We start from the raw sequence: 26,544 nt of genomic DNA, 5'->3' as shown, positions 1-26,544 counted from the left end.
TTGTTGACACTAATTTCTTTCATGTGCTTTCCAAGGCAATACATGCTTTCCTAATGAATGCTTTTAAAACACCTCTTCTGTTTTTCACTAGAGTTACCCAGAGAACAATTCCCCATTATTTGTCTAGCAAGCATATTTTATCGTGGATTATTTTTTTGTTTCATTTTGAGCTTCTTTATATAATCAGACTTGCAAAACACCCAGTTTTATAAAATGTGAAAGATAAAACACTGAGCATTGGAAAGGCTCACTTCCTGTCTGATGCTCTGTACACCAGCCTATCTTCCCTGTTGTTCCCTACATACACTGGCAAGATTCATTACAGGAATTCCAGCATTTGGTTAATAAGTCAGTGAATGTAATGCTCCCTTAAAAGCATGTTCAGATTATTTAGATAACATAGAATTTCAGCGTTATCAGAGCACCATTTTCTGCTTAAAGGATCATCTTCTACCAGGTATAAGAAAGTATCTCTCTTTCTTATACCAACTGGAACCTAGACTAGTGGAATCTCCCATACTAGTCTAGTGCCTGGCACTGAGTATATGTTCAGAAAATATTTGTGAAATCTTGCCTGCCACAAACAAATTACATGAAAAAAAAAAGCTGGTGTAGGTTTCTTGTCCTAAAGAAGTAAAATCTTAAATAGTAATTCCACTAATTCTTCATTTCAGTGCTTAAGGATGGTCTTTCTCATGCTTACATCTGTTTTATTTTAATTCTATTTCCTCCTCTCAGTTCTCTGCCTCTACCTATACACCCACCAGTCTTTTCCTTCTGCTCATTATATAATTTTTAACATCTTTCTGACATTAGAAATTTTATGTTTTTTGACTACCCAATCCTCAAGTTAATACGTTGTTTATCACTGGCTACCTCTTCAAGTAGATTCTCTCTTCAAAGCACAGTATCAGTAACTTACTTTTTAATTCTGGAAAAAGCATCTTTAAGTAGACTTTTCAACCTCATTTTCTGATTTCAGAAGCACATTTTAAGAATTTAAAATATAACTGGACTCATCATAATACATAAGAAAATTTTACACTGCAGAAAAATTGACCACAAATCCTTTTGGTTGCCACAGTTATTTTAATATGCAACATTTATAATTTCCCCCATAAAGCTATGTCTAATCAGATATATTAAATATAAAATAAATAGGCCTTCATATATGTCACTATTCTGTGCAAATACCTTTAATGGTGCTCCATTATCCAGTAAAAAAAAATAAATCTCTTAGGTTGGCATCCAAAGCTTTCCATTATGTGACCCTGATCTTCCTTTCCAACCAAAGCCAAGTATCTTACGTTACAAGAATAGTGGACTAAACCTTATTCCTCAAACATGGTCAATAAGTCAGTGAATGTAATGCTCCCTTAAAAGCATGTTCAGATTATTTAGATAACATAGAATTTCAGCATTATCAGAGCACCATTTTCTGCTTAAAGGATCATCTTCTACCAGGTATAAGAAAGTATCTTTTACTTTCCCACATTCATGACTATACCCATTCTTTTCCCTCTGCCTGGTGGAACCCCACCTCTCTATTCCTCCTCCACTTTCTATCCCACCTCCACCTGCCTTTATTTTTACTTCCTTTTAGCCTCATTTTAATTATCACCTCTTCCACATGGGCTTTCTTGATTCTACTAACCTGCTTAAGAATCTTCCTGTCCATTGAACTAGTGTAATGCATCATTTCTTCCTCTCACAGTTCTGACATTTTCGCTTTTATTTGCGTTTCTTGCTTTACTGTCCTCCAACATAAGGGTAACTATCAAGAGAAAAAGATTGATTGTTTCCACTCATTGTTATAGCCCTGGCCAGACCAACAGTCTTGAACACCATAGGTCTTCAATAAGTACTTAGTGAATGTATTAGTTTCCTAAGGCTGCTATACCAAATTACCACAAACTCAGTGGCCTAGAACAAGAAAAATTTATTCTCTTACAGTTCTGGAGGCCAGAAGTCCAGAATCCATTTCACTAGGCTAAAGTCAAGGTGTCAGCAGGGCTATGCTTGCTCTGGAGGCTCGAGGATAGAACCCATTTCCTTGCCTTTTCCAGCTTCTAACGCTGCATCGTTGCATTCCTTGGCTCAAGGTCCCTTCCTCCATCTTCAGTGTCAGCAAGTAGCAGCTTGAGATTTCTATTGGGGATACCACATCACCTTCTTCTCTAAAGCAATTCTCCCTCTACCTCCCTCTTATATAAGGATATGTGATTACAACATTAAGGGTCCCCCTGGATTAGCCAGGATAACCTCCTCATCTCAAAATCCTTCACTTAATCACTTTTTTTGCCACATAAGGTAATATTCACCATTTTGCCAGGATTCACAGGTTCCAGGGATTAGGACATGAATGTCTTTGGGGGCCATTGTTCAGCCTACCACGACATACTTAATTTAGCAGCCTTCAGTGGTGTTGTTAATCACTTTTGCCACTAGATGGGATGGTGCTAGTGAGCTCTCTGACCTTTACAAGGTTATATGACTTTTTAAAAAGGCAATTTTATTATGTGACCCTTTTGATAAAAAGAGTAATAGGATACTGAATAGTTTACAAAGTGCTTTCTTATTTAATCATCAGAAAACTCAGCGAGGTCAGTATCGTTATTCCCTATGTTTAAACAACTGAGTGGTCCCTCCCAAAGCCACAGGGCAGCTCTGCCAGCAAGCCAGGTCAGGCTGACTTCTTCCTCTTGACGCCTTAGAGCCACCAGCCCTTGATTCCTTTCTGGCCATTTTTCCCACTTCCAAAGTACCCCCTTCTGCTAAAACTCTGTAAGCCACACACATCTATAGGCTTTTAAAATGTCACCATTCAATGCAAGATTTAAAATATTCACACCTGTTAAATCTCCATCTATGGAAAAGTTTCCCCACTAACAACATCTGATGTCCTCAGAGGTGCGGATCCAACCCTAAGAGCCTTGGCCTCTGCCTGCAGTACTCTTCTGAGTCCTCTGCCCCTGAGAACTAACTTGGGTCTGCTCACTTTTCCTAGCCTTGTTAGAGAGTTGTCTTCAGGAGACTCACTTTACAAGCTGTTTCTTGGAAGGTAGTGACTATCTTTCAGTAGGAACTATCTGCTCCTCATCAAATAGGAAGATGGCTGCCTCTCTCTCCTCCCTTCCTTCCTTATCACAGTCTAAGTTTTTCTGATACAGCCAGACTCCTTAGGCACATATACTTTACCAACTGGCTCCCACACTGAACTGTGGCTCTGCACACAGTGTGGCCTCTAATTGAAATACCTGCCCTCATCTCTCCTTTGTCTGCTTGAAAATTCCAACTCTTCCTTCAGTGCTTCGTTCCACTCCCCACCTCTGTGAAGCCTTTCCTACATGACTTCCTCCAAGCAGACCTGGCCCTGCACTCCTTTGTCCCACGGGGTATCCAGGATTTTGTCTAAATAGTGCTTACCACACTGAATGGTATTGGTGTTTATCTCCCCAGAGCAGCCTGGAAATTCCCAAGGGGCAACGCTTCATAAAATTAGTATTTGTATTTCACCTCTGACTCTCGATTTCTTCATTATGAAACAATGATAATAATAATCCCTACCTTGTAGGGTTGTTATGAGGATTAAATGAATTAATATATGCAAAATAGTTGGAACAGTGCCTGAAACATATAAGTGATCAATAAATGCTAGTTAGTATTATTCATGACATTTATCGTAGTATGACATTACTTTTTTTGTTTGTTTGTAGTCTCTCAGGGTGCTTAGAAGGTAAGCTCTGTAATGGCAGGGATTTTTGTCTGTTTTGTTCACTAGTATATTCCCAGAGCCTGGGGAATATATGCCTGGTACATAGCATGCACTCAAAAACTCAGTGAACCACTATGTGAATGAATGAAAACTTAGCACCTAATATTACACTTATTATGCAGTAGGCACACAGTATATGTTTTCTTCAATTTACTTAAATTTTATTTTTTAATATATATTTTTATCTATCTGACTCTAAAACTGAACAACTGCTTCTTCAATGAAATATCTTCCTGAATTTTAATGAAAGAGCATGACACTGTCAAAACCAAAAATCCTCTTCTAATTCACTTTGGTTCAGGGTTTCTTCAACTCCAGTATTTTCTGTCCAGATATAAAGGCTTTTGGCAGGTTTTCTCCAGCAGTTAAAGAAACTTTTTTAAAGAATCAATCAGTATGCCCATCTAAATTTAAGTTAATTAAAACTAACAAAATTTGAATTTCAGTTCCTCAATCACACTGGCCACATTTCAAGTACTCAATAGCCACATGTGGCTAGTAGATACCATATTCGTTAGTGCAGATATAGAGCATTTCCAACATTGCAGAAAGTTTTATTAGAGGGGCCTGGTCTAGGTTATGCTGTGGTAACAAACCACACCAAAATCTCAGAGGTTTAACACAGCAAAAGTTTATTTTCACACACTCAAAGTCCACTGCAAGTTGAAATGACTCTGGGGCTAGTGCTAGTTCATGCTAGTTCCCCTCCATGTGCTAGTTCAGCATTATGGGCCATTTTGGTTTTGTAGCCCATCCATCTCCACATATACTCCCACGACCATATTAGCAGGGGAAGAAAGCATGGAGAATTATGTACCTGCTTCTAAGGGCTCCCACCTGGAAATGACAGCCATGCCTAATTGGAGTGGCCTAATGCTCTGTTACACAGAAATAGGAAGAGATTAGTAACCGTTGGTGCTATCTGCCACATTAGGCATGCCCGTCCGTGTCCAAACTGCCTCGTTGTATGTACCCTCTTGTAACTAAGACTACGCATGTGAAAATACTCAATATAGTTTTGGGAACACAGTAGGCAATCAGTAAATGCTACTTCTCTACCTCTTTCTCTTTGCAAGTTTTTTTATATGATGTCCCAGGTTCCAGCCTCAGCCTTATCTAATTCATTTTCTATAATACCATCAGGAAGACCAGATTATTTTCCTGCTCAAATTCTTCTATAGTTCCTCACTGAATACAGATTGAAATACAGTCTAACATGATTTCCAAGGCCACCCAGAGTCTGGCCCACCTGGCCTCCAAATTTCTCTCTCATTGTTCCCTGCACTCCAGCAATATTGCACATGTGGCTGCTCTACCCCTGGTCTCAGGCATAACTCCTTAACCTTATGCTCTAACTCTCTCTTTCTGGAATGACCTTCCTCTCCTTCCCTACCCATCACAGTTCTCTAAACCCTTAAAATGCCACCTTCCTTGATTTCCTCAGCTAAAATTCCAACCCATAGCCTCTCATAGCTCACATCTTACTCTGGTTACGAATCTCTTATAAGCAGCTTGAGAAAAAGGATGGGGTCTTAATCATCTTAGATTCTCTTAATCAAAGCCAGGAACATAGTCTGTGCTTAGTAAATGTTTGATGGATGTAATAAAACCTTCCTCTCAGGACCTTCTTTTCAGAAATTTTCCACCAAAACTATTAGCATCTTATAAGAAAAACAATATATCCACAGATTAGAAATAAAACCTTTTTTTCAATAAACGTTAATATACTACCTCTAATATTATAGAATGGGACACACTGCAACCAAATAGAGTTGGGGTGAAAATACAAGAAGTGGATGGATAGCTTAAAAAGAAATTACTCAATGTCGTATTCCTAATAGAAGTAAACATTTTATTTAAGTAGTATTGAGTCAGCATTTTCTGAGACTTTAGAGAAATGGAAGGTTATATTTTGAATACTTTTTAGTAGAAATCAGGATAGTTAGAGCATATTTTAAAATACTCCACAAGAATTTCCTGTGTCCTTGAAATATTTGTGTATGCTTCTATGCTATAAGAGGAAGCAATGTGAATTACCTCCAAAATTTCAAGATCATTATGAAAGCATTGAAAAGAGATAACAAAGACTTATATTTGAAAAAGGAAGTATAAGAAAAGAAGTGATATAATTTGTTAAATTATACAAGAATAAGAGGAGATATTTTTTGAAAGAATAGAAAATGGAGAAAAGAAAGACATTATCTCAAAACATCTGGAGATGAATGATAATCACTTTCAAATAGGATAAAAACCTAAAAGAAATATTATCTCAATGATAGTCTACATAAAAAGAAAAAAGCTGGGATGTTTTTCTAAGTCACCTACAGAGATTATCTGTAAAATAGAAGATAGATGACAAGCAGATAAAGATATAACAGGCTATTTCCAACAAGAGTGCTCTTTAGAGTCTCTGTAGGAGAAAGGACCTTACAGCTGATTTTCCTATTTGAGTTTTTAAAAAGTAAGCTCTATTTAAAAATATGCCCTCCCTTGTTTTCAAAGGATCACAGGAAATGTATAACCTCACTTGCATACACCCCTTTGGAGTAAAGCAGTTGGTTTTCTCAAGGCCGGTCCGTATCATCAAAACATCATGGTGGATAGGCTGCTACCCGGAAAAGTCAAGGGAAAACAACACTCTTGGATGAGCCAATCACAAAGATAAAGAGTACAGTTGTGCCTTCATAGCTGGCAACATTCTTTAACCCTTCCCTTGGATTCTGCCGTGGTGCCCATGCTAAACAGATTAGCTCAGTCAGAGCTGAATCCTGGGATCAAGGCTATAGATGTAATCCCCATCCAGGCTCAGACTCTGAAATTAATGTCATTGGTCACAAGAATCTAAATCGAGATCCTGGAACAGAGTAGGGGAGATTGTATCTAGATTTAGCCTTGGAAAACTTTCTTTAAAGAAAGGTTTCTAAGGACTCTAAGGAATGAATCTCCACCCAGCCTAGAGGACAAACAACCAGGTTGCCCCAATTTGCCCTAAGACTAAATGTATTGTAGGACAGACAAAATGAGTCTCTGAGAGAATGTAAAGAATGCAGACTGCATTCTAGGAGAGCAGCACAGACTGTCATAGATTCACCCCTTTAAGGTCTGAGATAAGCGGGGCTAGCTGGGAAAGACTTGTGCTGTCCATGACACTAGACAGTAAGAGTCTTGTAGTTCCTGTGGGACAATGACCTGGATTCTGCCTGGCCTGACCTTGTCTGACCTCAGTCTGATTACCAAGCCTGAGCTGGTCGGCACACACATCTTTTCTTGGCATCTGATGCCTCACCCTGCTGTTATAACTAGTCCTCCTGACCTGCTCCTGCTTTGGCCTTGCTTAACCTTTAGTCCTGATCTTTGCCTATTGCCTAGGCCCCTCGGTGCCACGTTCCCATCGACCCAAGCCTGCTGGCTCACATCTCCTGCAGAAACTGGCAGAAGCTACAGGAACAAAATGGCCCTTTGGTCTAACTGGCCCAGCAGGGAGATACCTGAGCTGCAGCTTGGGCAATACAGAGGATAGACACCCATCACATCAATCTCAACACACCTGTCACCTTGAATGCCCTGGTATCTTCCTCCATGATGTCTTCCCTGCAAAGAAAGCTTCTTTCCATCCACTTCCCCCTCAGTGCTCACCTGCACCTCCATCCATCCTCCAGGATCCACATCAGATGTCACCTCCTCCAGGAAGCCTTCTCAAGGCAGAAGGTTCTCATAGCACTTGTTTATATATATATATACACACATATATATATATTTTATATATATATTTTATATGTATATATATATATATATAAACATATACACATACATATCCACTGCAGCCATTTTAATATTTAATCATAATTATTTTTTCAACTTCTGTCTCCCCTATACTGTGACCTGGTTAAAAGCTGAGAATATTCCTTTCCTTTCCTCTGTGGAACCTTAGCACTTACATTACTTGACTCACTGTGGATGCTAAATAAGTGTTTCTTAAATATATAAATATGGTTTTCTAAATCACAACTTCCAGATAGTTAGAGAATGCCATGATGTTGACCGTGGTACTATTTCCTTTTCACCAAGAAGGTGCAAGATAAGTTCAGAGGAGACTGAAATTAGTAGCCAGTTTCTTCACTAAATATCTGACACAAAGGAAGTTGTGGCCGTCCAGTCACCAACTACTTCCCTTCCAACGTGATCAGCCTGCCCTTTTGGAGGCGCTGACCCTCCATCCACTATGGGGCATCCTCAAATGGATCACTCCCTCCCCCTACCAGGCAATAGAGAAATCTCCTTACTGAATACAAGTAAGTCTTCTGGTTGCTGTTAGCAGTAAGGAAGGGGGCATGCCAACCACCAGATCCTGCAGCTTCAGCAAATCTATATAAGACCCCTTGATGCCATCAGTGCATTCAAACTTGAGTACTGGGCCCTGTACTCTTAAGGTGGATGACCCTGGAGAATTGGCTGCAGAGGGTTATCAGTGATCCATTCTTAAATAACACTGCATGTGAAAAAAAATCTACTGATGTCTTAAAACTGAAAGATACCTAGACTTTAAGCAAACCCTCTGCAAGGGGCAAATGCCACCTCAGTCCATACCCAGGCACTTCTTCGAGGGAAAGTCTGAAATGTAGGTCTACTTTGGTCCCCAGGCTGAGTTAGAAAGCCTGGGGGTAACCCAATACAGCAATTAAAAGCATCTACTTTGAAATCAGGCAGATCTAGGCTTGAATCAGCTCTACCAGTTAGCCTCAGTGTGATTTTGGGCAAATACTTTAACCTATGTAAGCCTGGCTTCCTATCTCTAAAATGCGGATAAAACTTCCTCATAAGATTAAGAGTTAAATGAGATTACTGTTAAGTATACAGCTTTTCATAAACAACTGATAAATATTGTTAATATTATTGTTATTATATACCCTTCCTCTACTGTATTCTAAGCTTCTTTGTGAAGGATGATGATCACTTATGAAGCCCTAAAGTGCATCTAAGATTCTGACACTCAGGTATACATTCTTATCTATAGCCAACCCATGTATTTCATCTGGTCTGAGGATCTGTGGTGTGGTTTGGGAATCATCAATGGCCATCAGCTGTGAAATGATGCTTAGTACATGTATTATCTGTTAGGATACCTATAATATGATATCTCATCCTCTATTTCTGAGGACTAAAGAGATAATGATCTCCCTAAAAGCAGAAATCAGATCCTCTATTGATGGAGCACCTACCGTAAATCTGGAAAATAATGGGCATTCAACAAATATCTGGTGTAATGGGAACCTGAAACTTCCTACCCCTAGCCTATGAATCTGGAGTTAATTCATTCACTTCAACATGTACTGAGTATCTCCCGTTACCATATCACTGTATTAAGTGCTGAGAATACAGAGATAAGATCCAGCCCTTAACCTCAAAGAGCTTACACTTTTGATTGTGTCATTTTTTTCCAACTCCAACACTCAATGACCTTCTAGGATGATCACTTATACCATTCCTAAAATTGAGCACCAATCAGTTTCTGCTCTGGAAATGATATAATTTCAAACATGTGCTTGGCCTTGAAACACCAGTCCTGAGCTTCTCTATTCCTATCACTCATTAAGCCAGTACCAGCGTATGTGGAGTTCACATACTCCTTAACAAAACAGAGCCACTGAGGACTTCCAAGTTGCTTAGGTCTATGACCCTTGAAGTCAGGTAGAATCCCAACTCCTTCCAACGGCCAGCAGTAGTAACATTTATTATAAAATCTCTCTGGTACTCATTTGTATTTTTAAATATCTAAAAAAAGGCTAGTAGTATCTCACAGGTTTGTCATGAAGATTAAGTAAGATGGTGGGTATGATGCACCTAAGACAGTACCTCACTCACTGCAGACATTTAACATGGTGACAATTTTGTCCTGAGTCTAGACAATAAGACAGAGGCAGTGTCTGTCACATTCATCGTCATGTCCTCAAATCTTAATACAGTGCCTGGAACATAGTAAGCACTGACTAATTATTTAAAGAATTAACTAATTAATTTTAAAAGGCATGGGTTTATTCAGCCTTCCTCTTCTCCCATCTGGTCCCTTATAACAAGAAGAAGAGCAAGGCCAGGTAAGATCTGTAGGACACAATATCATTATTTAATAGACCTGAATGGTTAGCCATAATTTAAGCAAAACTAGTCTTTAAAGGGACATACATCCAGGTTTAAGTCACATTAAGAGACAATGTCTGAGGCATATCTTGGCATATGGACGACTGTGACAGTCAGACTGTGCACCGCTCTCTCTCTGTTCCAGTACTTTCTGCAAAAGCGTTCAAGGTCAGCAGACCTCTGCAGAGTCCTGTCATGGAGGAATGCTCTCGGACTTCTATGCCCATGATGGATCCTCTGCCAGTTGTCACCGTGATCCCTGAAGGCATTTGTGTCAGTTAAGAATTGGGTTTGGGGACTTCCCTGGTGGGGCAGTGGTTAAGAATCCACCGGCTAATGCAGGGGACATGGGTTCGAGCCCTGGTCTGGGAAGATCCCACATGCCACAGAGCAACGAAGCCCGTGCACCACAACTACTGAGCCTGCGTTCTAGAGCCCACAAGCCACAACTGCTGAGTCCACGTGCCACAACTACTGAAGCCCACATGCCTAGAGCCCGTGCTCCACAACAAGAGGAGCCACCGCAATGAGAAGCTTGTGCACCACAACGAAGAGTAGCCCCGCTCGCTGCAACTAGAGAAAGCCTGTGCACAGCAACAAAGACCCAACACAGCCAAAAATAAATAAATATTAAAAAAAAAAAAAGAATTGGGTTTCTCAGAATGGGAGAAAATATTTGCAAATGAAGCAACTGACAAAGGATTAATCTCCAAAATTTACAAGCAGCTCATGCAGCTCAATAGCAAAAAAACAAACAACCCAATCCAAAAATGGGCAGAAAACCTAAATAGACATTTCTCCAAAGAAGATATACAGATTGCCAACAAACACGTGAAAGAATGCTCAACATCATTAATCATTAGAGAAATGCAAATCAAAACTATAATGAGATATCATCTCACACCGGTCAGAATGGACATCATCAAAAAATCTAGAAACAATAAATGCTGGAGAGGGTGTAGAGAAAAGGGAACACTCTTGCACTGTTGGTAGGAATGTAAATTGATACAGTCATTATGGAGAACAGTATGGAGGTTCCTTAAAAAACTACAAATAGAACTACCATACGACCCAGCAATCCCACTACTAGGCATATACCCTGAGAAAACCATAATTCAAAAAGAGTCATGTACCAAAATGTTCATTGCGGCTCTATTTACAATAGCCAGGACATGGAAGCAACCTAAGTGTCCATCAACAGATGAAAGGATAAAGAAGATGTGGCACATATATACAATGGAATATCACCCAGCCATAAAAAGAAACGAAATTGAGTTATTTGTAGTGAGGTGGATGGACCTAGAGTCTGTCATACAGAGTGAAGTAAGTCAGAAAGAGAAAAACAAATACCGTATGCTAACACATATATATGGAATCTAGAAAAAAAATGTAATGAAGAACCTACGGGCAAGACAGGAATAAAGCCACAGACCTACTAGAGAATAGACTTGAGGATATGGGGAGGGGGAAGGGTAAGCTGGGACAAAGTGAGAGAGTGGCATGGACATATATACACTACCAAACATAAAATAGATAGCTAGTGGGAAGTAGCTGCATAGCACAGGGAGATCAGCTAGGTGGTTTGTGACCAACTAGAGGGGTGGGATATGGAGGGTGGGAGGGAGAAGACACAAGAGGGAAGTGATATGGGAACATATGTATATGTATAACTGATTCGCTTTGTTATAAAGCAGAAACTAACACACCATTGTAAAGCAATTATACTCCAATAAAGATGTTAGAAAAAAAAAGAATTGGGTTTGTCTGCAAGTCAAGAGATCTGTCTACAGTGGTTTACATGCATAGGGGTTTGTTATCATCAAAAACAAGAAGTCTGAGGGTAGCAGTTGCTGTCACTGGTTCAGCAGCCCAAAGATTTCAGGGCCAAGGTCACTGTGATTCTCCTGGCCTTTTCCTCATTGTCTCTGGTATCCAAATATCAAGTCTGTATTCCAGGCATAAAGAAGGAGTGAATGGAAAATCCAGAAAGCACAGTATCTGTAGCAGGTAAACAAAAATGTTTCCAGAAATCCCACACTTCAGTTATGCATCCTGGGCCAGTATTCTATCACATGGCCTCCCCTAGGGGCAAGAGAGATTTGGAATGTGCAGACTTTTTTCCAGCTAGACATATTGCCGCCCTCAAAAAATTCAGTGAGTAAAGCAGAATGGAAAATGGAGACTGGGCAAGCACCCAGAACACTCTGCCCCTGGATTGCTCACTTCCTGAGACTTGGAATGAATGACAGCCAGGGTCTCACTGAAATCTTCATTCCGATCACCTGCCCTACCAAGCTGTTACAAAAATATGAAGTCTTTCAATACCTGCCTAAAACCCAACTGTCCTTTAGCCTCCTGAATTGAACCTTGCTACCAGGTCAGTGATGTCATTCACCTTGGAGAAAGATGTTTTTAATCTAACAGTAGGGTCAGTCTCATGCCCAGTCAAGAAAAGCTACTTCTCCCCCTTCATAAAAAGCCATCTCCAAACCAGCTGAATAAACTGGATCAACAGTTTTCTGTTACCTTAAATATTAAGTTGGCAATTGAGCTTTGCCCTTCTGAACACAGGAGTCCATATAAGACCACCACACCCATATTGCTTCCCAGCAAGTGAGTCTCCTAATGACTTCCCCCTCCCCACACACACATCCTCATGGCTATGAAAAAGAAATTTCTCTCACAGAGCACCAATATCCCTAGGTCAGTTTGGAGATCTACCTAGAGCCTCTATGATCTCACGTGAATGAAAGAGTCAAAAGATGGGCCTCAAGAAGTCACTTGCAGTGGGAAACCATAACATGACCTCCACCAATCCTCTTAGTTCTCTGAAAAGTTATGCCATGATCCCACCCTTAAAGAAAATTTCCAGACTCAGAGCTTGAGAACTCATAACTCCTCAAAAGCATAAATAATTATTCTGTTCACTATATTGAACCAGGCACAAAACAACACCCTCAACTTATATACCCACCTCAATCCAAATTTCAAGCTGATTCTCAAGACCAGTAGAAATGGCTACTTTATTTAGACTACAGGGAATACAGCCTAGAGACCTTCATTCCCAGCTGTGTCTCAGCAACTGGGTAGAGTGGAATCATGGGAAAGATATCACAGAACAGAAAACAGCTAACAAATGCCCACCTCCCTGAGCTGAGGTCTAGAAGATTTCAATGAAAATATTAGGCCCTTTAGGATCAGGTCCAACTTACCTCTCCAGCCTCACCTCCTGTGGCTCTTCACTTTGGACTCTGTCTTCCCATCAAGCCATGCTTTCTCTGACCTCTTTATTGTATGTATGTTGTTCCCCTGCTGGAACACTCCTCTACCTCATTCCTGCACTCTGCCTGGCTAACTCCTACTTGCTCTTTAGGACACAGCTGGGACATCACTTCTGGGTTAGATATCTCATCTCTGTGCTTCTATTTCCCTCATCAAGACTTTGTCACATGTACAACTACAACACAACTGTCACTTTCCTGTTGCTACCATCCTCCATCCTCCCCCATCCCACGGCAAATTCCATGAGGGCAGCAGCGTTGTCTGCCTACTCACAGATGTGTCTCTCATGCCTGTAACTGCCTGGCACATAGTAGGCACTCAGTAGAAGTTTACTAGACAGGTGGCCTCATTTTTCTTCTCAGAACTTGCTGGCCAGATTTTTCTACAGCTCACATATCTGGACTCAGCCTGTTGCTAAGAATATGCAGAAGAAGGAAAGAGAATGCAGATGATTCCCAGGATAGCATCACAACTGGGGAAACAACTCACTAACAGCTTAGCTGGTGAAGGGTCAGAAGCATCATATTGTATGTATGCTGTTGATCAATGTGTCTGTGTGAGTTTCTTTATAGGTTTGAGGGAAGGATTGTTTTGTCTCGTTTTCTTTTGTTTATAAGAATTCTTACATTATCCTCTTCTTCTGATTAGTTACAGCTGGTTTTGTCCAAGGCAATTTTAAACATCTAGTATAAATTCAACCACTACCATGACTTTAAAGAGGAGTCCAAATGATTGTGATCCCTGGACAAATCATCTCAGCCCTTTGTCCTTAAAATTGAAGTAGAGGGCTTCCCTGGTGGCGCAGTGGTTCAGAGTCCGCCTGCCGATGCAGGGGACACAGGTTCGTGCCCCGGTCTGGGAGGATCCCGCATGCCGCGGAGCGGCTGGGCCCGTGAGCCATGGCCGCTGGGCCTGCGCGTCCGGAGCCTGTGCTCCACAACGGGAGAGGCCATGGCAGTGAGAGGCCCACGCACCACAAAAAAAAAAAAAAAAAAAAAAAAAAAAATTGAAGTAGATACCATAAGGCTGGGAGAACTTCAAGCCACAGGGAGAAGAAGTAGGGAAAAGCATGAAATGAGTTGTCTTGCTTTAGATTCAAGGCTGTCTCCCCATAGGCAGAACAAGTCTGGCTGAATCAAAATCTATGTCCCAGCATGTTAGCCTTGTCCCGGCCAGGCTGTAAGTAATCTGGGAACATGGGTCTTATCTCCCACTCTGGTCTCTCCTCCAAATACCACAACTAACAGCACCAGTGAATGTTAACCTCTCCCCTCTCAAGGCTGCCATGGCACAAGGTCTAAAACTCAGAACAGTTCCTACACTCTACTTGACACTGAAGATGTAAGTACATGTACCTGTCACCACAACCAATTGTGAACTCCTAGAGTGGGGACAGGGACCATTTCTTTCTGCCTTTGTCTCATATAACACCCATCCATCCATTGTATTGCATGCTTACGTCTCTTGATATATTTTTGGAGGGGGGTGGTTGTCAAAGAGAATTGGAATGCTGAGCATTAAACTAGAGCTCACTAAATATTTGTCATTGTTTAATTGATGTTTAATGCCATGACATCAACAATGTTCAATTCTAATATAATTATGCTTTTGATTACTTTCCCCCAAAACCTTATGACTGTTTTGCCACTGCGTAGCTAGACTGTCTTTAAATAGTTATTGAATTGCTTCAAAATTCCATTAACTTTTACTTTTTATCTAGCGTGCTCATTCATTTAATCCATGAAATTTGACTAACGGAAATTGATAGCTTTCTCCTGAGTGTCATTTTCTCACCACATCTAACCCACATCCTTTGTTGCTAACCCACATCCTTTGTTGCTAACTCATAGGTTTTGATGCAGTCGTTTCCGGTGTTAAATTTGTAAATTATGCTTATTCTTCTTATACTTGAAGAATATTCCTTATGATCTTTCCAAGGGTATTTAATCTATAATGTAGTGTTCCATTTCAGGGGATTTGAAATTTTTTTTTTAGCAGAAACCCAACTGAGATCATTACCATCTCATAAAAAAAACATTCAAATGCCCATTATGCTCCAGGTCTTTGAGGTCTCTGTTGTTATTGCCGGTTTTTGCCAGGATCTAGGAATAGCTTACCATGTAAAATAGGCCTTAGTACTACTTCATGAGCAGGGAATATACCTTGATTATGCAAATCTTTGGTCACTCCTACTTGCTTTAATTATCTGTGTGACCTTGGGAAAATCACTGGACCTCCCTGAGCTCCAATGTCCTCATCTGTACTTGAGTCAAGGGTTGTTGGAAGATTTGTATAAGAAAATGTTTGAGAAAGTTCCAGGAAAGGTGCCTGCCACATAGTAGGGAGTTAAATAAATAAGGGTTCGTTACCTTTCTTAATCATCTTCTTGGAGAGTCTCCTCTCTTCCTATTCCCGTTCTATACCCTAAGGGCCTTGCTGTCAGACTAGCTAATGATTCTTTAGTAGGGCACTTTTAATAGGAGACTCAGAATGACTAAAAAAAAAAAAAATTAATGTTCAGAAGAACTGAATTTGGGGCATCAGGAGAGGTGATAGGAGAGAATTCTGGGGCCAGAAAATCTCCAGGTCCCATCATACTACATTGTTTTGGGCTATGGCTTCTGCCCTCCTGAAAGGGTCCATCCTCTAGGCTCACTTTTATAGTCAGGCAAAAACAGATCCAAAAAATAGAGTTTTTCAGGATATTTGAAATTAGATGAGCCACTTGGGAACAGTGAAGCTTCCCTCTGAATTTTGTCCACAGTGTTCCACATTCCCCTAATGAGAAGAGAACAAGATAAAAAATATCTTTAAAAAATTAAAGACATGGTGGAGTTTCTGAAGCAAGTGTCTTAGCGGCTATCGGCACATTACTGTTCCCCAAGTCTCATTCTCTTTAAAGCCTTGTAATGGTGTGCTTTAAAATTCAGCAACAAAATAAAATGATGGGTGTGGTCAGGTGTATCCTGCAGCTTTCCAATTCTCCTATAAGGTGGGGATTGTCTATGGGAATTTTAAAATGCTTCTTTTATTAAGTGTCAGTTCTAGTGCTCAGTAGTAATTAAACTGAAAGGAAAATGTCAAGAATGATAAATTACTATTACAGGTTTATTCTTTCTTTTCTTTTCAGAAACTAGTCAGCCCTGTAAATTGAGATCCTATAATATTAACTTTGAGGGTATCAAAGGAGAAAGCCTTCCTGCTATGTTATATTTTATAAATGATGTCTCAAATCCATGTAAATTGTAAGTTCTATGATTTAAATACAATCCATGGTGTCTGAATATTCCATACTTATTCAATTTCATTTAGAACTATTTGACCCAGCAGAAGTAAGCTGCTATAGCTGAAACAGGCATATGTGGACCAGTTTGCTGTATGACTAACAGAAAATAACTTTATATTTCAATATCCAACCTAGGGAACAAAGTGGGGCTTAGTGAATGATTTTTCTGAATAAAATAATCATTATTAAAGCTTTTAAGAGACAAATTTCCGAGTGTCTCTGGCATTCCCGTTGAGTTCAAGTAGAGACTTAGGTATCATGAGGAAAAGCATTAAAAGCCCATTACTTTTTCTGAGCATCTTATTCCAGACTGTAAGTTTCATTATTTGAGATAAATTTCCAGCTTATTGCTCAAACCAACAAGTTAAGATAATAAACAGAGTAGAGGTATGAAGCAATTTAAAGACCCCAACAATTGATTAGTTTTGGATGACTATAACCAATTGCAAGGAGGGTATGTGTAAAATCTAGAAACATAGTTTTCAAATCAGCAGTGTGTATTAGGTAGTAGGATTCTTAGGAGAAACAGAACCAAAAGAATTAAAGAGAGAGAGAAAAAAATAATATGGATATATTATATCTATATATAATATAGATATATAAATAATATATAGTATTAAAGATGGATAGATTTGAGATTTGAGATTTATTATATTATGAGCAATTGGCTCACACAGTTATGGAGGCTAAGAAGTCACACAATCTGCTGTCTGCTAACTGAAGACCCAGGAAAGCCAATGGTGTAGTTCAGTCCAAGTGTGAAGGCCTGAGAACTAGAGTGCCAACATTTTCACTCCATAGAGGGAAATGACCAGAAAATTCATTGATGGCAAGTAAAAGGGCAAAGAATAATTAACTCTGAAGTTATGAGTATAATAGCTAACATTAACTGAACATTTATCATATATCCAGCTCTGTTAATGCTTATAATCACGTTTTATATTTACAACAACTCATTTTACAGATGAGGAGCCTGAGGCCCAGAGAGTTTAAGTATCTTTCTCAGTGTCACCCAGCTAGTAAGAGGTCAAGAGGTCTGACCAGGGTCATTGCTTTAACCACAATTCATTGTCTCCTCTCATTTCAGGAGGAGCAAGGATTGTACCCAAGGGTAGAGGAATCATGGTCTGGAAGTATAACAGAGGGAACCAGCAGAAGAATAAACTCTGAAAAGTTTGACCAGATTTATTTTAATACGTAATAAAAATATTAACATGAATCAAAGCTCAAATTTTTCAGGTTCTGCCTGCAAAGTTGCGATTTATTACTCTGCAAAAAAAGAAAGGATAGCTAACAATTAAGTGGCCCACTTTTATAAAAGACAGTCGCTCTTTGGGGCAAATAGCTTGTAAATGGATTTGAGAGCATTTCAGCCTTTGGGAATAAACGAATGTTATGAACAGAGGATCTGCATTTCAAACTTTCTTACGTGTTTTTTTCAAATCTACGTCACTCATTTCAACAATAAAATCCACAGCTTATAGAGTTAGGTTCTAAAATCTTGTCATATTACTATGCATTTATTTTGCAGTTAAAAACAAAATTATAAAAATAAATATTTTATGTTCCATTCAAATCAAATTTTCTAACTAATCCTCTCAGTAAAAGAGGAGAAACCTTCACATATATGCACCTATTTTTCTATGATGGAACTTACCTAAAATAGCAAGTCAGATATAAGGTTAAGGACTTGTGAATTTATGCTCCTTTTCAACAAAAATTAATTAGAATAACTCCACTCAAGCAGCACGGATTTCTAACAGACTTTAAAATCACAAGTACTCCTTCCTCCTATTTCTTCTTCAGCTCTCCCCATTCTGTATTTCCTGAAATCCTGCCAATTCCCATGTATTAACAATTCAAATGATTCTCCAGCCCATAAGATTCAATCATTTCTTGCCTCTGCACAAGGGCAAAGCAATCAATTGCTCTTTTGGTGTTACATATTATGGCAGACAGACTCTAAGATGGTCCCCCAAGGTTCCCCCATGATTCCCAGCCCCTAGTGTGCATGCCTTTGTGTAATCTCCTCCCCTTGAGTGTGGGTGGTGCTTGTAACCAATAGAACATGGCAAAGGTGATGTGATGCTACTCCCTTGATTATATTAAGTTATAGAAGACTCCTTCTTGCTGGCAGACTCAATCCAGAAACTCTCCTTGTTCATTTGATAAAATAAGCAGCCATGGTGGAAAGCCCACATGGCAAGGACCTCTAGGAACTATGGTCTGCCTCTAGGAACTGAATATGGCTTCCAGCTGACAGCCACCAACAAGCTGGGCCTTGGGTCCCACAACTGCAGTGAAATGAATTCTACCAAGAACCTGAGTTAGCTTGGAAGTATTCTCTTCCCCAGTCATACCTACAGATGAAAAGGCAGCCTGGCTTTCCCTGACTTCAGACTATACTACAAAGCTACAGTAATCAAGACAGTATGGTACTGGCACAAAAACAGAAATATAGATCAATGGAACAGGATAGAAAGCCCAGAGATAAACCCACACACATATGGTCACCTTATTTTTGATAAAAGAGCAAGAATATACAATGGAGAAAAAGCCTCTTCAATAAGTGGTGCTGGGAAAACTGGACAGCTACATGTAAAAGAATGAAATTAGAACACTCCATAACACCATACACAAAAATAAACTCAAAATGGATTAAAGACCTAAATGTAAGACCAGACACTATTAAACTCTTAGAGGAAAACATAGGCAGAACACTCTACAACATAAATCACAGCAAGATTCTTTTTGACCCACCTCCTAGAGAAATGGAAATAAAAACAAAAATAAACAAATGGGACCCAGGGAAACTTAAAAGCTTTTGCACAGCAAAGGAAACCATAAACAAGACAAAAAGACAACCCTCAGAATGGGAGAAAATATTTGCAAACGAAGCAACTGACAAAGAATTAATCTCCAAAATATACAAGCAGCTCATGCAGCTCAATATCAAAGAACAAACAACCCAATATAAAAATGGGCAGAAGACCTAAACAGACATTTCTCCAAAGAAGATACACAGATTGCGAACAAACACATGAAAGGACGCTCAACATCACTAATCATTAGAGAAATGCAAATCAAAATGAGGGGGCTTCCCTGGTGGCACAGTGGTTGAGAGTCCACCTGCCGATGCAGGGGACACGGGTTCATGCCCCAGTCCGGGAAGATCCCACATGCCGCGGAGCGGCTGGGCCCGTGAGCCATGGCCGCTGAGCCTCGGTGTCCAGAGCCTGTGCTCCGCAACGGGAGAGGCCACAACAGTGAGAGGCCCGCGTACCACACACACACACACAAAAACTACAATGAGGTATCACCTCACACCACTTAGAATGGGCATCATCAGAAAATCTACAAACAGTAAATGCTGGAGAGGGTGTGGAGAAAAGGGAACCCCCTTACACTTTTGGTGGGAATGTAAATTGATACAGCCACTACGGAGAAGAGTATGGAGCTTCCTTAAAAAACTAAAAATAGGGCTTCCCTGGTGGCGCAGTGGTTGAGAATCTGCCTGCCAATGCAGGGGACACGGGTTCGAGCCCTGGTCTGGGAGGATCCCACATGCCACGGAGCAACTGGGCCCGTGAACCACAATTACTGAGCATGTGCATCTGGAGCCTGTGCTCCGCAACAAGAGAGGCCGCGATAGTGAGAGGCCCGCACACCGCAATGAAGAGTGGCCCCCGCTTGCCACAACTAGAGAAAGCCCTCGCACAGAAACAAAGACCCAACACAGCCATAAATAAATAAATTAACTAATTAAAAAAAAAACACCTAAAATTAGAACTACCATATGAGCCAACAATCCCACTACTGGGCATAAACCCTGAGAAAACCATAATTCAAAGAGTCATGTACCACATTCATTGCAACACTATTTACAATAGCCAGGACATGGAAGCAACCTAAATGTCCATCGACAGATGAATGGAAAAAGAAGATGTGGTGCATATATACAATGGAATATTAGCTATAAAAAGAAATGAAATTGAGTTATTTGTAGTGAGGTGGATGGACCTAGAGTCTGTCATACAGAGTGAAGTAAGTCAGAAAGAGAAAAACAAATACCGTATGCTAACACATATATGTGGAATCTAAGAAAGAAAAAAAATGGTCATGAATAACCTAGGGGCAAGACGGGAATAAAGATGCAGACCTACTAGAGAATAGACTTGAGGATATGGGGAGGCGGAAGGGTAAGCTGGGACAAAGTGAGAGAGTGGCATGGACATATATACACTACCAAATGTAAAATAGATAGCTAGTAGGAAGGAGCTGCATAGCACAGGGATCAGCTTGGTGCTTTGTGACCACCTAGAGGCGTGGGATAAGGAGGGTGGGAGGGAAACACAAGAGGGAGAGGACTTAGGGATATATGTATACGTATAGCTAATTCACTTTGTTATACAGCAGAAGCTAACACAACATTGTAAAGCAATTTTACTCCAATAAAGATGTTTTAAAAAAGGCAGCCTGGCTGACACCTTTGCTACAGTCTTGTGGGATCCTGACTGAGGAATGGACCTAGTTAAGCCATGCCCAGACTCCTAACCCACAGAAATTGTAAAATAATAAATGTATGTTGCTTTAAATCACTGTTTGTGGCTAATTTGTTAAGCATTATGAGAAGACTGGTACATATGTCTTCCTCTGAAATCTTCAACCCAAACATCTCACACTGAAACCTCCCATTCTTCTAGCTCTGTCTCTTAGTTACTTGACTTCATAGAATATTCCAGACCCTGACTCGCCATCTTCTTGCCTATGTATTGACTTACTCTTAAATGCACAACCTTATAAATTCAACTTAGAATCCATGGTCCTTCACTTCATCCAGTTTCTTGCCAATATCCTTAATAACCTGTTCCATTTTCCTCCATAGCAAATACCTGGAAAGGCCCCAAACCTCCAACTATTTTCCTTCTCCATTCTTACCTTGTGGTCACTGAGAAAATCATTCAACTGTACAAACTGGTGATACTAGAAATTCATGGGTACAGAAACATTTGTTTTATTAAGAATAATCAGTAATGTGTGTGAATTTTGCAAAGAATATAAAAAAGTGACTCACAAAGTACTATATGCAAATTTAAATAAGAACTCTCCACTGGTGAATAATACATAAAAGGGTGACTTCTTCAGAATTTAGGTAATGCTATTTCAACTATATTTGTAAGCCGTACAAACAATTATTCAGAAGTTCCTGATATGTCTGACTCAGAGGAACACAGGAAATAGGGATTCCAAAAATCCTTCCCTCCCTGTGACTCAGTAGAAGTCATGTCATAGGCTTTCTAGACTCCTTTCAGAAACAATAATATTCTTCATGTTATTTGGTGGAAAGTTAACTTTGATGTTCTAATTTGATTTGACTTAAGGTATTATTGGTCAGAATGCCAGTGGTTCCTAAGGGCATAATGAAATTGTTGTAATGGTTTATAGTCCTTGGGAGTGTGAAAGATACAGCTAAACATCTTGTCAAAGATATTAGATTGATTGTTCTTTGTTACTGTCCTTGTTGTATACTAACCAAAACTCTTCACTGCATTTTCCCCCCACAAATGTTCCTAAATGCAGCATTTCTATATTTTACTTTTTTCTGATACAAAGAACCCAAAAAGTAGGCAGATAGTATTATTTTAGTGAATTCTGTCTGTTCTATAATATTAATGTATCCAGTAACTTAAAACAAATACATTAGGTAATTAGTATTGTACATTCAGGACAGCTTTGTGATCTGAGAATTGGTGTTTTTTCAATCCTAAGGGTATGTATTCTTAAAATAAGTAGAATTTTGGTATTCTGCTTGTATTTGTAAAGTATGGCAGTGAGTTTTCTTCTTTCTAATTTTTTACTTTCCTAAAATATCTTAAATTATATTAAATTTAAGATAAATTTAAGATATCTTAAATTATAAAATATATTAAATTATTTCCCCCTCTAGCTTTAACGTTTTCTTTCTCCCTCTCTTCCTTTTTTTTCCAACAGTTTCACAAAGGTAGCCCTAAGATATCCAAATCTAGATCCAACGGATAAGTTTTATTCCCTCTTTTTACATAGGAATTATGTTTAGCTGATAACGGGCCACAAAATAATGTTTACAAATGAATACAGTATTCATTTATTCATCACTCCTTCTAGAGCAAGCTTTATGGAAAGCTATGAGTTCACTTTGGTTATGTGCCTGCCAGATTCTGTGAAGCAAGTAAAGTTAATCGTAAGTTTCTTTTATCCCCTGTCTACCCTCTTTCCATCCTTTCAGCAACCACCTCCTTATATCAGAGGAAAAGTTGCCATCTGACAGCTAGCTCCCAACCCTGGTTCCTTTCCCTAAGAACCCATTTGTTCAACAAATGTCTACTGAATGCTTAATAAATGGAAGACGCTGTGCTAGGGGAGAGCATTCTCCTCATTTTGCTCCTACCTTTTGCCTAGAGTAGCTTTCCCTCTGTGCACCATCCTTCACCTGATCTGGACTGGTTAACTACGCACCATTCGGGTCTCCAATTAGTCAACACTTCCCCCAGGAAGCTGTCCTTAAGTGAGCTCAGTGCCTCTCCCAAAGGATCCCAAGGCACTTTCCTTTAACCCTTTTGTATTTTGCTGTGTTACAGTTACCTATTCACTTGTTTGTGACCCTCATTATGCTGTAAGACTTTTGAGGTTAGAGACTTTTTCCAGGTGGGATGCCCCATTGCCTAGCAGAGGACCTGACCCATCAGTGGTAGTGAATACAGATGGGGTCAGAGAGGAAGGGCAGCCACATCGCTATGGGCAGCAAAGAAGCAATAGGTTAATTTTCTTGGGAGAATTATAGCAGACTTGGTGGCTCACGATGAACTTAGTAGGTTATATAGAATTTGGAGAGAAGGCATTTCAAACAAAAGGAAAGTTCAGCCAATAATGATGCAGGCTTTGTGAAAAGTAGCAGAACGTTACGAAGATTGGAATCAGGATGCCGAATGAAGGCATTCTGGCTTGACTTTCTACAGTTAAATATACTCTTAAAATAGATTGGGGCAAACACCAAAAATAAAGGAAGTAAAATTCATCATTAACCCTCAGCTTTCATTTGAAATGCACTCTGTCCACATACACTCTCCGTGTTTTACCTCAAACTACTTTTACTAACCTGATCCCTCCATCTAAAATGACCTTGCATCCAAGTGCTGAATGTCCAGAGCCTCACTATACAACAAGGTCTGCTTATGTATCAGCTCCTCTATAAAACTACCAATAGGGCTTCCCTGGTGGCGCAGTGGTTGAGAGTACGCCTGCCGATGCAGGGGACACGGGTTCGTGCCCTGGTCCGGGAAGATCCCACATGCCACGGAGCGGCTGGGCCCGTGAGCCACGGCCGCTGAGCCTGCGCGTCCGGAGCCTGTGCTCCACATCGGGAGAGGCCACAACAGTGAGAGGCCCGCGTACCGCAAAACAACAACAACAACAAAAAACTACCAATAATATTCATCACAAGGATGATGATGATAACTGCTGCCTATTGAAAACCTATCATGTCCCAGAGACTTTTTTAGGCACATTAAGCATACTTCAGGAATCTTATCAACCCCCAAATATGGGCATTTTACCTTGAACAGCCTGTGTGACCCCACCAATCATGAAGCAGTGCATAAATTTTCCAGTGAGGTCAATAGACAGCTGTTGAATGAAAATACTCTAAAGGCCATTTTTTTTTAAAGCCTAAATTTAGCTGCCTTAATGAGATGCAGGAAATCAACTTGCTCAAGGTGTTAATTATATTTGAAGTTCAGATCTTCCAAACTGTTTTTTGTTGTTGTTTCTACAATACCTAAATGGAGAAAGAAAGAAAGAAAAAGAGAGAGAAATCCTATCATTGGAATGAGATGCATTATCTTTGGTCACACAGGCTTAGAGGGAAATCATCTTTTATTTTTATTCATAGAAAGGGGCATATCCAATGCCCCTTTTCAAAAGGTTTTGGCTTTCATCACAAGTCTTTTCTGCAGTTTTTGAAAAGAAACCTTGGCTAGTAACCAGCACTCTGATTTCACAAATATATACCAGGAGCAACTGAGGATTCTTCCCCCATACAAGCAGGGAGAAATAAATTCCTACCCTCTGATATATTCACAAACTCAAAGCCTCTTGGGTGACCCGCATGCTTAAGTTTTCCTCTTTGTAAATTTAACTAAAGCCATAGAATTTAACCAAATTGACTACATAACCCAGTATAAGATTCATTCATCACACAAAAATTAAAGTCAATTTAGTGCCATCAATAGGGCCTCTGTTGCAGTTGTCACCAGAAATAACTTTGCATATGTTTGTGAAGTTAGATTTTAGTCATTTCAGCATTTCTTCATATATAGCCTATTTCCCTTTCAATTACATAAGCAAGATGAAATGTGTAAAATAAAAACTCAAAGAAAAGAAAGCAGGTTGGATACAGAGAAAAACATTTTACCGTTATACTATCTTACGGTGGAGTGTGTGTGTGTATGAGTGTGTGTGTGTGTGCACGCGTGCATATGTGTGTACGTGTGTGTGTGCGTGTGTGTGTGTGAGCACTCCTGCTCCTTGTATCCTGTGGAGCTGATCTGAGCAAGATGCTAGCTCCGAAATGAAACATACATGAGAGAGCTGCAGAGATAGAAGGAAGCCGTAACACTGGTCTTTAAGGATCCAGTCAAAAGTCTGTTCATATTTTTCTCAGTCTTTGACTTCCTAATATTTTTGGTGAAAATATATTCATAGTATTAATCTCATCCTATAAAGTTAATTACACAATTTATAACTCCAATCTACTATCCCATCATGCTTATTTCCTCTGAGATCAGATATATCCAGGCAAAAAGAAATGACAAGTTGAAAAACATTCACACAAGTTCTTCCTTTGGTCTTGACAGTTTATGTCATCACTATAGTCTCAATTTCCCTTTGTCAGCAAAAGAGGAACTATCCTAAAAGTGTACCCTAAATATGCAATGAGAATGCATAAGGACATGTGAGAAAAATCTGACCACTCCATGACTGAGGGCTTGAGGACTTTCTATACATGATGGGATGGAATAAAATCCCCATCCCTGATAATAGAGGAGAAACTTGGGCATCAGAGAGAGATCTGATGTGTGAGCCACCCATCACCTTGTATGGCTCTGCCTCAGACATTTTCTATAAATTCTATGGAGAGCCTTCCCAATGAAAACCAGGTCAGGAAGGAGCAAATATGCTTTAATTTAATAGAGTCAAATTTATTATATTGCAAAAAGGGTCAAAGACATAGGAGGAAGATCCATTCCTTCATGCACCAGACTAGGTAGTCTTCAGAAGAAAATTAATTCTCACTGCATTATGTATTTAGCTTTAAGTAAATGAAGACCTGCCATATCATGGGTGAAAAGTTAACTGGGGTTAAAGCCCTAACTACTTATTATCCTACTAACTTAAGGAGACAGAGTCTACAGGGCACCAAAAGGAACTGGGGACAGGACTGTGTTATCCTGCGAGGAAGGGAAGCATCCTATGAGGAGGGGATTGGAGGGACCACAAAGACAGCAGAAAAGGACAGACTGAAAGATGAGCCTTTGGGAAACACTGATAAGAGTCAAAGAACAAGGAAGATGGTGAGTCTTTGTCCCATTGTTCAGCCAAAGAAATGAGTTATCTAAAGAAACACAGTTCCCAAATTTCTGGCACTGTACTGCTCTGGGATACCCACTTGAAGCCTTCTTAGCCCCCCATCAGAGTTTAGCAATGAATTGAGGCTGGGGGAATAATGGCCAACATCTGAGCAGGAGTGGGGTGAGATGGGGAGATGGTAGGTGGGCAATGGCAGCCTCAGCCCGTTATCCATCTGACAGGCACTGTTCTGCCCTTTACAGATTTTACCCTGACAGGATTTCCAACCTGCAGATTACTTCCCTACAGTGATCGTAAGGTAAATTCCCTGACATCAATGGCCCAGAGCACGGTGAAGACAGCCCCATCAAGGAGGAGAGCCTGGCCATAGAGACAACATGAGGTTTCACCCAGAGATACATCTTAAATCCCTTGTGCCTGAGACAGATGAGCCCAAAAGAAT

This window comes from Hyperoodon ampullatus (assembly GCF_949752795.1).
Source record: "Hyperoodon ampullatus genome assembly, chromosome: 11".
NCBI classification, from domain to species: Eukaryota; Metazoa; Chordata; class Mammalia; order Artiodactyla; family Ziphiidae; genus Hyperoodon; species Hyperoodon ampullatus.
The sequence above is the reverse complement of the archived record's forward strand: the minus strand, read 5'-3'. Positions refer to the sequence as shown.